The 13,553-nt window shown below is 38.3% G+C and overlaps 1 pseudogene; it reads right to left on the bottom strand.

Annotated features, from left to right (window-relative positions):
• Window positions 1-12,689: 12,689 nt before the first annotated feature.
• Window positions 12,690-13,275, bottom strand: LOC101720019 (akirin-1 pseudogene; annotated as a pseudogene).
• Between the last annotated feature and the right edge of the window lie 278 nt (window positions 13,276-13,553).

The following is a 13,553-nucleotide window of genomic DNA, read 5'->3' as shown; positions in this document are numbered from 1 at the left end:
AGGGAAATTGAGGGTCTGAAAGTAACTTAGAGAAGCAGTGAAGCTGTGAAGAGAAGTATGTAATTATGTCTGTACTTGCCATAAAGCTCTGTGAAGAGAAAGGTAAAGTTAAACCTAAGAGACTTATTTTAAAATTACATTTATACACAGTGGGACTGGATTGGATTTGAGGGGTATGTGGTAAGAACAGCAAGTGTAAGGAAATATCTCTAGGGGTTTACAACCAAAGAACTAAGATGGGAATATCAAATTTTTTCAAAAAAGCCAATGTATGTTTGGAGGCCTCCTATGGACAAAGCAATGATGGAGAGGATTATAGGGATATTTGGGATATAATTTCTCTCTTCATGAGTTTAGAGTGTTGTAGAAAAAGACAGGGCATGTGAAGCATCCCATGTGTCAAATGCAATAGGCAGAAAGATAAGGGTGGAGGACAGGTGTAGATCATAAATAGCAGGGTACTCAATGAAGTGACAAAGATTACAGAAGACACATCTCATAAGGCAATGAAAAGAGCTACAGCATGTCTATTTTAGAAGAAAAACTGAAAAATGAGTTGAAAGGAAACAGACATTATGTAGAGGGCAGGAAAAACAAATAATTTTTTTTGAAGTTTGGAAAGACCTAAGTGTATTTAAGTGACATCATCATCACCATCATTGTCAGTTAGGTCTCCAAAATCATTTTAACTTGAATTGAAATAGATGTCTGGGGTAGTAGAATTTTTTCTTTAAAAAATTCTTTTTTTACTAGTACATGTTTGCAGTACATAATGATTACATTCATTGTGGGGAATTGGAACATGTACATAACACATCTCAATCCTTTTTTCCCCCCTACTTCTCCCTCCTCCATTTAAAAAAATTGCCAGCATCAGATTTATTTATTTTATAAGTGCATATCAAGTTGATTATCATAAACACAGATTGACAGCCAGATTAAAGGGCTATTAAACATACAAAACACATAAAATAATCATTCTAAATTCAGGCACACTTAGATACATTGGGCACACTGGATTACAATAATCTCTCCCTTTTTCTTACTGTCTGTTTTTTATTTTGAACTTTATTTATATATGGGGTTTCTCATGTAAGAGAAACCATTTGTGTAGTAGGATTTTTATCACTCTAGAATGAATGCAAATATTCGCCTATGTTCTTGGTGCTTGGGAAGGAGCCTTAGACATCTCCTACTCCTTCTCTAATCTGTCCTCTATGTAGGATTCTATTTTAAGCATCTGGGTGGTTAAATGTCTCTAGAGGAAGGAAGCTCACACTTTTAAATTTTAGATCATTGTGTTGTGGAACAGATCTATAAAATCTTTGTTCTCAACTTACAAACAGAACATTTCCTTTTTGAGCATACCTGCACTAAACTCGGGAGGAGGACTCCAGGAGCCCACTGTTAGGAATCATGCCTATCAGAGTGCCTCCACTGGAAGGACAAAGCTGAAGAAGTTCTAGTCCCATCCAAAAACTGCAGCTCCTCCTAACCAAAGGTCTCTGCTCCCTTTCATACGACTTGGTCAAGCAAGAATATTCTTTGGTATGCTTCCTTTTCATCCTGTCTATTATAGTTGTTGAGCTTTGTCTCTCACTAGCCACCATTGTTCATACTTCACAAATGGGGACTACTGCTTTAGAAATCATATAATCTACATTTTATTTGATGGTCCTCGCTTTAAAAACTCCATTCTTTCCCTCTCTCTCTCCTACTTTCCTCCTCTTATCCCATATAATTCATGTCAAATTAATCTTAACACAAACTTCAGATGCATGCTTGCAATATAGTCTTGCTTGGAAAATGAACATTGTATTAGTTACAGTCTTGCCTGAAATCAACCACACTCAAAGTTTTAAATTATTTAGAGAAAACTGGTCTAAAAATACAAATGCACCATTATATTTTTCAGATGTTTCCAGTGTTGCTGAGCTTTAATTAATGTCAGTAATGAATTTATATTTTGGAAAAAAATCAAGGAATAAATGACAGGAAATAAAAATATGACTATGAAGTGTCATTATAATTATCATGTAGTGATATTTTGACTAAGTTTATATGGAATAAAATGTGACTCTTGTACAGCATATATCAGAACACTAGTAAAATTTTTGGATTGCAATGGGGAATTAATTAATGATGACTTGAAAAATGTACCCTAGTATCTTCTAGTGTAGCTTATGACAAATCGATTAGTACTAAGTATTAATTATTATATTCCAAAACTCTAGAGCTTAACAACTTTGTTAAAACATACAAACAGAACTTTATTTTTCTTACAGGAATCAGCTTTTAGGAATTATTGTAAAGGTATTTGTTAAATGGTGTATTCATTGCCTAAGTCACTTTCCTTCCCTTCAAAGAACACCATGAAGTAAACCATTAGGCTTGAGGAAGACATAACACCTTCCTCCAATAAGAAGAGTGACCTTGTGGGGGCTAAGTATGGCACTGTCAAAATCTTTGAGGTTACACCAGGAGAAATTTTGACATGTACAAGAAGCAACGAAATAGGGCTTTTGGAGTCCCAGCCTCATATGATGGGATGCATACACGTGTGTGTGTGTGTGTGTGTGTGTGTACTCACACAAAAGTGAGTGAAAGGTAAAAATGAATGGAAATTGCCTGAAGATCAAAAGCTTTCTAAATACTCTACTATCTTATGACTTGCCCTGTTCTGCATATCAAAAAACATTTTGTCTTTTGTCCAAAGATGCTGCACCTGATGGCTGATATATTACTAACCTGCCAACACTCTCCAGTGTCTCCACTGCACTTGGAAACAAATCCACGTGCTTTCCTGTGCTCCAGGTGCCCAGCTTCTGACTGACACCCCAATCTCATCCCATGCTTTCCTCCCCCTCTCTCACTTTGCCACTGCCCCTTCTGCCTCAACTTTTGTGACCTTAAAATTTTTGCATGGCTAGAGCCCTATCACATCCTTGTGTCAAATTAAATGTGACTTTCTCAGGAGACATTTTCTGAAAAATTCTAATTAAGTAGCGTTGCTCACCTCTACTGTTCTAAATTCCTCCTGTTCTAATTCAGAAAGGCAACTGCCACAGACTCAAGATCTGAAGAATCATTACAAAAAAAGGCTGATTTTGATTTGCAATCCATAGAGCTCAGTGAATTCCAAAGGAATTTCCCAGTGTTAGTTCACCTCATCTGATCCAGATAGAAAGGAGCATGGCTGCTATATACAAAACATCGCCATATTGGATAAAACTTGGTTCTTTTCTACTCCATTTTACTCTTTTATTGTCTTTGTGGCACTTATTCCTCTAGAACATTCATAATTATTTGCTTACTGATTTTGTGTTGATCTGGTCATATCTGTGAGAACAAAGACGTCATTAGTGTTTAAAATGGTTCCTAGCAGATGTAAGTACTCAAATATTTGTGCAATATAGTTGCATGAAGCGGCCTTGTTACAAAATGATCAGAAATGTGAATATGCATTTACACAGTAGATATACACTCCTCAAGCTGAACTGGGTGTATGTAGACAATCTACCAATGCTCTGTCTCCCTCCAGCCTAACCTAAGAGGAGAGACAATGAACTCTTTACAAGTGCTACTTGAACAGTATTTAAATTCAGGTACTACAAAATTGGTTTCTGCTTTCTTTTTCTTTTTTTTTTAGCACCGAGTATTTGGACCCAGGGCCCTCTGAGCTACATTCCCCAGAATTTTATTTATCTATTTTTAATTTTGAGACAAGTTCTCACTATGTTGTTAAATTATCAGCAAGCTGGACTCAAATTTACAATCCTGCCTCAAACTCACCGAGTACTGGGATTACAAATCTGTACCACCATGCCTGGCCCCTTTATTTAAACACAAGGTAACCTGCAATTTAGACACTGTTAACCTTTGCTCATTCTTGGCAAGTACCTATTTTTGTAATGGTTCTTTAACTATATTTTGTAACTCAGAGATTGAATGAAATTTGAGTATCTTTCCTTCTGAAACAGAAGATGAAGATATTATTATACTATAAGATGAGTTTGACAGAAATGACTATTTGCCTAATCAGACACCAGCATGCCCATTGTATTTTGTATATTTTATAGTGTTACTCAGATAAGAATGGGTGTACAGATAGTTGTATATACCACGAAATTAGATTATGACATGTCTGTTATATTAAAAATAGCTGTATAAAAGGAGTCATTAGTTTTATCTGCACAAATTAGGCCTGCCTGAAGTTTTCTTTTTCTAATAATAAAGTCTGTTAATTATCCCAGCTCCCTGTTTGATTAAGCTTACACATTGTAGACTTATTGCTCATTTACAGTGGTACTTCAGTTCAGAAATGCTTCTGTTTGCGAACAATCTGGTTGAAAAACAAAAGAGTTTGGAAAAATTGTGTTTTTGTTTGCAAACTCTACATCAGTTGACAGACATGACCAAGGCCATCTTTCCCACACAGACACAAAGGTGGCCACTTCTGCAAAATTATGGAACAAAGTAAGATCATGAACTGGGGCACCACTGTACTGCTTTCTGTTCTAATTCAGGAAGGGAACTGCCTCAGGCTCTGGAAACAGAATATAATCACCTAAAGAGGCTGATTGTGACTTTCAGTTCCAAATGTTTGCCAGTGTCTTTAATTCACTTTATCTGGCACAGGCAGAAAAGGGTATGGAGGATGCAGTCAACTCATCAACACCATTGAGAAAGCCTCAAGAGGGAATCTGATGAAGATGAGAAAGCCAGGCCCATTGGCCCTGCTCTGCACCCTGCACCCTGCCAGTTCTTTGGAAGGGTTTCTGTGCAGGCTCCTCCTCCTGCATTTGTGTGCTCCAGCCAACCCACCTCTCCCAGTGGCAAGCAGCTAGGACTCTGTTCTCCCTCCTGTTGAGGAATGGGCATGTGTTTGCCTCTGCAAGAAAGAGGCTTAGTATCCCTGCTTTGGCTGCTGAATGCCTGCGACCTTGACTCCAGCCCAGGCTCATTGACATCCTAAACATGGAAGTCAATGACAAGAATCTCACATGTTCTCTTAGGTTGGTGTCTTAGGTTGAAAGATGAAATATGCGATCCATTGTGGGTAGAGTGGTGGATCATCTGAACCCCACAGACAGCATTGCCCCTTTAGTTCTGTGACAATTAATCATGATACATCAACGCAACTGATGAAGAAACACCTCACAGGTTAGGAGAGCACACTCTGGCGTATCTGTGGATGATGGACACATTGATCAGTGAACTGAAGGAGGTAGACCCACCAGGCTGGCACCAACCTCTAGGCAAATAGCTTGCATGAAATAAGAAAGGAAAAGCAGAAGGAGATGCACCTGTTTTGAAGAACTCTAGTCTGCTTGAGTGGATGCATCCTTGGCACCCATGTCTTTAGATACAGGTCTCCAGTTTCTCCAGGCTTCCAGTGCAGACTTCCACTGGCAGGCAGTTCTTCAGGGAGCTCTCAGGCCTTCAACCTTGGACTGATGCTATGTCTTTGATCTTGTTCTGCAGTTACCATCTTCTTGCATTTAGCAGCTACCATATACTCCAGCTCTGCAGCTCACAGACAGCTACCATGGACTCTCCCACCTCTGATCCCATGAGACCACCCATGACTACATGTATATTTGTTATTGATTTTGTTCCTCCAGAGAGCCCTAACTAATACAAGCTCCAGTTTTCATTATATAAATTGGCTATATCATGATGGACATACTTTGTATCATGACAGCCAGTGTAGGTTATGCCTTGAACATGTTTGAAAATTAACATTATTCTTGGTGGAGGGGTGTGGCAGAGCTGTTCAGTGGTTCTTTTTAGTGGGACGGTGGCTTGTCTTTCATATTGCTGTGTGACAAGAAAGTTAGAAATGGGAAGCTTGTCTTAACGTGTGGCCTAGAGATGCAAAAAGGAAGGACCCTCATGTAGCTCTCACTTAGATGTACTAAGAGACTGCAGCTTTTATTCAAGGGTGTTTAGATTATATTATGAGAAAATATTTCTGTTAGAAAAGGAGGCTTATCTGAACAGTCTGAAACTCTGTATCCCATTGTTGCTTTCTGACATTCATTTAAAAACAGAATGCATTATGTCCTCATTTTGTGTCAGGCTCCAGGAACATTTTCTCTCTTTCCTTCTCCCTTTCCCTCTTTTCTTTCTTGTATGGGAATTGAACCCGAGGCCTTTGCACTGAGCTACATCTCCCACACTTTTAAACTTTTTTAGTTTGAAACAGGGTCTCGCTAATTTGCTAAGTAGCCCAGGCTGGATTTGAATTTGTGATCCTCCTGCCTCAGCCTCCCAGAGTGCTGGGATTACATGCATATGCCATTGTGTCCAGCTTCCAGGTTCCAGGGACATACTGTTGGGCCAAGTTAACTGTATTCAACACACTTTTTGATAATGCCCCTTATTTAAGACTTTTATTATTTAAAGCACGTTTAGGAATAGGGGACTACTTTAGGGGCACCATTCTCTCATTACACCAGAACAGACTACTTCTAGCTCTGAAGCTCCCCAGATGCACTCTGAATCCCTCATATTTTCCATTTTTCCTTTCCCTCCCTTCAAGGCATGTAACTCAATAAGCATTTATTGTACACTTACTATAGTTTGGGATCCTGGAAAGATCTGGAGTGCAGAAGCTAAAGAAGGCCTAGTGTCTGCTTTAGGAAATAGGAGCTCATAGTCTAGGAGTTCCTGCTTCAGGAAACAGGAACTCATAGTCTGTCAGGTTTTTTTGTTATTGTTTGGTACTAGGGATTGAACCCACTGAGCTACCTCCCCAGCCCTTTTTATTTTTATACAGGATATTGCTAAGTTGTCTAGGTGGGACTTAAATTCACAATCCTTCTGGCTCAGCCTTCCGAGTGTTGGGATTGTAGTCAGTCTATGCGACTTTAAATGCTGAGTAAATAATGAAACACATCATGATTTGATAAATGCAGGACTGGAGATCTGCCCAAAGCCCTTCAAAGCATAAGCTATATACCACAGAATGAGTCTCACCAACACAAATGAGATACTCTCTAGCTTACAGGTTTGTGCTGGGAATTGAGTGAAATACTTTACCTAGAAAAATCAGGACATTGTAATCCTTCACACCTGTTAGTTATTATGGTAATGACAAATTAACTTTGTGTTTTATTATTTTTGGGCTAGGAAGATTTTCTTTTTTTATTAATTCTATTGGTACATTCTAGGTATACAACACAATTACATTTCTTATTGGGAATTGTACCTTTACATAATGCATCTTGGTTCTTATTTTTTCCCCATTCCTAGCCCTCCACCCCCTCCACCCTTCCCTATCTACAAAGACTTTGTTTCCATTTTTTCATTTTCTCATATTAATTACATTCCCTTTTTTCCTTTCCCCCACCCCTCCCACTTCCCCTTCCCCTTTGCCCCTTTTCTTCCTATTTCACATTATCTATTGTACCTTTTAGTCCTTATTTACACTTTCAGTTTCTTATACTAGAGAACCTATTTGGTATTTACACATGTGTGTCCTATTTATTTCACTTAAGAGTATCGCCTCAATGTGCACCCATTAGCTATAAATGTCTCTAGTTTCTCTTTCTTTTTTTTTTTTTTTAAGTAAAATCATTCTTATCATTCTTTAATCATTAAAAGATAAATTCTGGGCTTAAAAAAAACCCTGTAAATCTTCAATGTAATGTTGAACGGGGAAATGATTACAGCTGCTTCATATGCATTATATGAATAAACATTATCACAGTATTAAGAAGGCAAAGTAAACAAATAGCTTAAGTATTTTGTTTGCAACTAAGCTTGTTAACACTATATAATGAAAATGTACAAAGAATAATGTTGCAGTTTTGGATTAGATTTAAGTCAAAAACATTCATTAATAAGGAATCTTCGAATGTGAATATTCCAGAAATTTCTCTAAGCCATTTGATCAGAACATTTTGTCTCTCTATTACCTTAGTTTGAAAGGTATTGGCATACATTTGAATTTAACTGAGAATCTTTCAAAATAAGCTGTAATTAAAAAAAAAAAACCTATTCTATATTCAAACTAAAACAATTTTAGTAGAAGTTTCTTTCCAGAAACAATAAAGGGAACAGGCATTTTGTAAAATGTGGTCCTGAGCAAGTCACGGTAAAAAATAAATGTATACTTAACTTCCACCTCCTCAAAACAGAGGCTACTTTCTGTCCCCCAGCCTTGGAAACAAGGTGAAGAACAACCTATAAGCAACTTTGGGCAAGGGGTTGCCAAAACAAAGCTCAAGCGGTTGAACATGGACATCTCAGGAAAGTGTTTGGGGGAACCTGACCAAAGGATCTGAATTCTATTTTAATAACTGGTGCAAAGGTGAAGTGGCTCCTCCCAAGTAGCAGTGCTGCTGGGGCCTGGCCTAGTCCTGTGCTCACCTATGTTATGCTCCACTCTAGGGGAGATCTTTTCCCTTTAGAGGCTTAGTATCCAGGGAGCTCTCTGTGTGAATGAGGTGAGTGCCGACTCCATGGGGCATTTTAAGGCTTGGAGTCAAAGTATTTTTCTAACAGGCTAGGCAGAGTCCATGTGTCAAGGCCTATATCCAGTTCTAATTTCTCACCACACGTTTGTAGATCTAGGACCGCAGATCTTTGCTTTATCATCATAATCACACTTAATGTCCATCCTAACTTACGATTCATATTTTGTGCCTGGAAACAGTCCCTGTATTTAACAATAATACCTACACATAAAACAACCCACTGTTACAACTTATGTGGTCACAAAACATTAACGATCTTCTGTAGACCAAGCAAATGTTTTTAACCAAAATTGTTGTGCATCAATTCACAGCCAGAATCCCCAAGATCAAAAAGTTTTGCACAATGCAAATAATAACTTAAAATACACATACACACATATTTTTTTCCCATTAAGTTTATTGGTACATTTTCGGTATAAAATACAGTTACATTCATCATTGGGATCTTGTACCTTTACATCAGTATCTTGGTTCTTAATTTTTTCCCCTTCCCCTGCCCTCCCTTCACCCCCTCCTCCCTTCCCTGTTTGCAAAGACCTTGTTTCCATTTTTTTTCTTCTTTTCATATTTTTTCCTTTCCATTTTTTCCCTTCCCCTACTCCTCCCAATTCCCCTGCTCTTTTAGACCTTTTCTTCCTGTTACACAATATAAGTTTTACATTTTTTTAAATTACAATATTAAGATCTAGGAGACATTACCACAGATTTTACAGAATTTAAAAGGATATAGAAAGCATACTACAAAAATCTGTTTTGAAATAAATTTGACAACTTCTAAGAAATACCTTGGAAGACATATTAATGAAACTAACTCTGGAAGAAATAAAAAATTTGAATAGCACTTATTAAAGAAAGTATATTCCTAGCTTGAAAACCTACCTATATGACAACAGCAGGTTCATAAACATTTTAACTGATAAGTTATATCAAACAATTAAAGCAGAAAAAAGAAGGAACACTTCTTCCCTTATTTTAGGAACTCAACATTGTGCTAATCCTAAAACTGGATAAAGATAATAGAAGAAAAAAGTATGAACATAGATAGAAATTTGTTTAACAAAACAAACTATTGGAAGTCAGATCTGGAAGGATGTAGAAAGTGGTTTTGTTATAGGGATGGCAGTGTTGGTTTAGCATTGGAAGATCCACCCCCCAAAGCCATCATTTAAACAGAGGAAAGGAAAAAGCCATATGATCCTGTCACTAGTAGGAGAAAAAGTATTGGACTAAATTCTACAGCTGTTCATGGTAAAAGCTATCAGGAGACTAGAAGTAGAACAGAAACTTCTCAACAGATTAAAGACATGTACTCCATACTTCCAGTGAGAATGCCTTATATAAATGGATAAGATACAATGCTTTCTCCTTCAGGTGGGGAAGAAGGGCAGATATGCTTACTCTTTATCTGTCCATTAAACTTTGAAACCTAGTCCCCACCAAAATAGTCTGGCAATAAAATGACACAACTAGGATAGGATTGGCATGGCAGAAGCAAAATCTATATGTAGATGAAATAATCATCTCCAGAGAAAACACTAAGAAATCTCTAGGAGCCCCTAGAACTTGTACTTGAATTTAGCAGGATTAGAAAACACAAGGTATATATAAAAATTCAGGACTGTGTATACTTGCTATAAATGAAGAATTGGATATTGAAATTTGAAAGTTATATAGGAGTACAAAGGACCTAGAAAAGTTAAAAATAAAAACAAAAACAGTGTTGTAAGATGTTTAGTACCTAATTTTAAGACTTCTTCTAAAGCTACAGTGATCAAGGCAGTGTTGGTGTAAGGAAAGACATTTAGATCATTTGAATAAAACAGAGAATCTAGAAATAGAACCACACATATATTGTCCACTAAGTTTTGAAAGATTATTTAACATTAGCATTTTATAGGATATAAACTCAATTGAAGAGCCGAAGAAGAGATAGTGTTTTCAGCAAATGGCACTAGAACACCTGGTATCCGTATATAAAAAATTAACCTCAACCCTTTTTTTCCATACATGAAAATAACTTGAAGGGATCTATGAACCTAAATAAGAAAGCCTAAAAGTATAAAACTTTAAGAAGAAATTATAAGGGAAAATATTTATGAATTCAGGGTAGGCAAGAACTCCCTAGGATACAAAAAACATGATGTATAAAAGAAAAAAATTGATAAATGAGATTCCATCAAAATTTAGAACTTTAAATGACATCATTAAAATGAAAAGTAGTCCTTAAACAGACCATATTTACAATACATATAACCTATGAGCAGAATATATAAAGAATTCTTAGAGCTCATTAATAGACAACCCAATTAAAATGTAGAAATAAGAAGATGATAAATAGCCAGTATAGCACAAGGAATGGTGTGCAATTTCTAGAATCAGAAAAATACTAATCAGTACAAAAATAAGATTGAATTATACACTCATTAGGGAGATGAAGTCAAAAGTTTTAAAAGCCTTGTCGTGACTTTTTCTTTTTGTTGGATTCTCCCACTTTGCATTTAATTTGTCATGCCCAATGGGCTCATTCTGCTGGGTTTCCTGGAAACCAGGGGTTGTGATCCTCATCGTCTTTTTCTAGGGTATTGTCTAAAATTTTTTGCAGTGCTGGTTTGGTATTCATGAAGTTCCTGAGGTGCTCTTTATCATGAAAATATCTTATTTCTCCATCAATTTTGAAAAATGGTTTTGCAGGATACATCAATCTGGATTGGAGGGTGTTTTCCTTTAGGGCTTGAAATACATCACTCTAAGCTCTTCTTGCCTTGAGAGTTCGCATTGAGAAGTCTGCTGTGATTCTGATGGGCTTTCTTTTGTATGTGATTTGTTTCTTTTCTCTCACTGCTTGTAGAATTTTGTCCTTCTGTTGGATTTCTGGAATCCTCACTATTATATGCCTATGTGTAGATTTTTTTTGATTAAGGCTAGCTGGAGTCCTATATGCCTCACTTATCTGTATGTCAAGCTCTTTTCCCCTCCTTGGGAAGTTTTCTGCCATCACTTCTGTGAAGAGTTTTTTTATGTCATCTGCACTCTCTCCTCTTTCTTCATTGACTCCAATGAGTCTTATGTTATTCTTCTTTGCAACTTCTAGCAGATGCTGGATTGATTTCTCATGTTCACTTACAATTTTAAAGCAATTTTTCTTTTCCTGGTCACTAATTGCAATCTTATCTTCTATATGTGAAATTCTATCCTTACATTGGTTCATTCTGCTGTGCAGACTTTCAATGGAGTTTTTAATATCTTGGAAATCTGTTTGTATCTGTTTTATGGATTCCATTTGTTTCCTATGTTGGGATTCCAACGTGTTCCTCAGATCCTCTATTTTTTTTTTATCTGTGTCCTCTCTAGATTTATTAATCATGTCTTGCACTATGAGCAAGCTCTTTGCTGTTATCTGAGTAATTATTTCTGATTTCATTTTTCCCAGATCCTGTTTTGTTGCCAGTTCAGAGAGTCCAGATGGTTGAGTATCAGATTGTTCCATCTCATTTCCCTTTGGGGTTGCTGTAGGTTATCCAGAAGTCCGTTTTTGAGACTTGTTTATGTGTCTTCTCATTTCCATGGGAAGGGGTGCTTCTGGCGCTCACCTGGCTTACCTTCTCTGCCCTAGGAGCTTGGGATGGCCTCGGGGGCGTTTCCTTCCAAGTTCTGGGACCAGCTCAGCTTCTCTGCCCTAGGAGCCTGGTATGGAGGTGGGGAGTTTCCTTCCTGGTTCTGGGACCAGCTCAGCTTTTCTGCCCTAGGAGCCTGGGATGGAGGCGGGGAGCTTCCTTCCGGGTGCTGGGACTTGCTGAGCTTCTCTTCCCTAGGAGCCTGGGATGCAGGCAGGGAGCTTCCTTCTGGGTGCTGGGAGCAGCTGAGCTTCTCTCACATATACGCATATACACATATACACATATACACACACTCTCACACACACTTCTTACAGAACTGTGCTTGGGTAAACTCCAATTGTTGAGTGCCACATATTTTGCTAAACTGCTGCTCCAGGTATTTTTGTTTGGAATATCTATCCCAGTAGGGCAGAGCTGTTTATTGGATGAGCAGAAAAGAAAGATATGCTTGTGGCAACCAGAAAGTTTTAAGGTCTTTCAAGTTGTATAAAATGGACCTGCAGAAACATTTAAATGTTCTCAGGATGCACAGTTTGGAGCTGAAATGTGATATCAAGCCAGCTGCAAAACGTGTACAGCAGTCATCTCTTGAGGTCAAACATGGTATGCAGATATGCAAGAAAGCTTCAGGATACATAGCTTGTTGGCCTTGTCCCATATCACCCCATAATTTCATCATGTGTGAATTTCACAAAAATTCATATTGCTCTGCTAATTTGGTATTAAGGATTTGCTCATATTCCTGTCGAATTTTATCTTCATAGTCTTTTAAGAGCCTCTCACATATTATTCCAACTTGTAGAAGGGTAAAGCTGGGCTGGTCCTTCTTCATCCAGAAGGAACGTGGAGAACGAGGTGCCCTGAGTGCTGAGGAGTGAGGCTGGCTTTCTGAAGTGCAAGCTTCACTCTGATTGAGAACAACTTTTAAATGTCTCCACCTCTGATAACGACTGTATTCTTGCTTTATGTTCTGAAAAATTTGCTCCGGAGTTGGAAGGTGCCGCTCGCTGCCAGGCGGGCTGCTGTAGAGTCAGCAGCAGGGTCTGAGTCTGAAGTGGTGGAGGCGGCTCAGTATCCGGGGGCCTGAGGCCCGGAGTGGGGCCATTTCGGGAACCGGGGCTCAGCAGCGCCGCCTCGAACTCCTTGGGCTGCTTCAGCGTCGCCCCGCACGCCATGCCACTGAGGGGCCAGAGACCAGGAGCCTAAGCCCGAGACAACTGCGGTCTGAGCTCCGGCTCCTCAGTGGGGCTCACAAGCCAAGCTGGCTCCAATGGAGCCTCCAGCAAAGTTCTTGTTCTTTATGGCTGACTAGTACTCCATTTTATAAAAAAAACCACATTTTCTTTATCCAGTCTCCAGTTGATGGGCAATTGGGTTGTTCCCAAGTTTTCGCTATCACGAATGGGTGCACATACATCACTATGGTATGATTCTTTTAATTCTTTGGGGAAGA

Source organism: Heterocephalus glaber, unplaced genomic scaffold (assembly GCF_053883595.1).
Source record: "Heterocephalus glaber isolate CG9 unplaced genomic scaffold, H.glaber_assembly_v1.0 deba00001457, whole genome shotgun sequence".
Lineage (NCBI taxonomy): Eukaryota > Metazoa > Chordata > Mammalia > Rodentia > Bathyergidae > Heterocephalus > Heterocephalus glaber.
The sequence above is the reverse complement of the archived record's forward strand: the minus strand, read 5'-3'. Positions and strand labels throughout refer to the sequence as shown.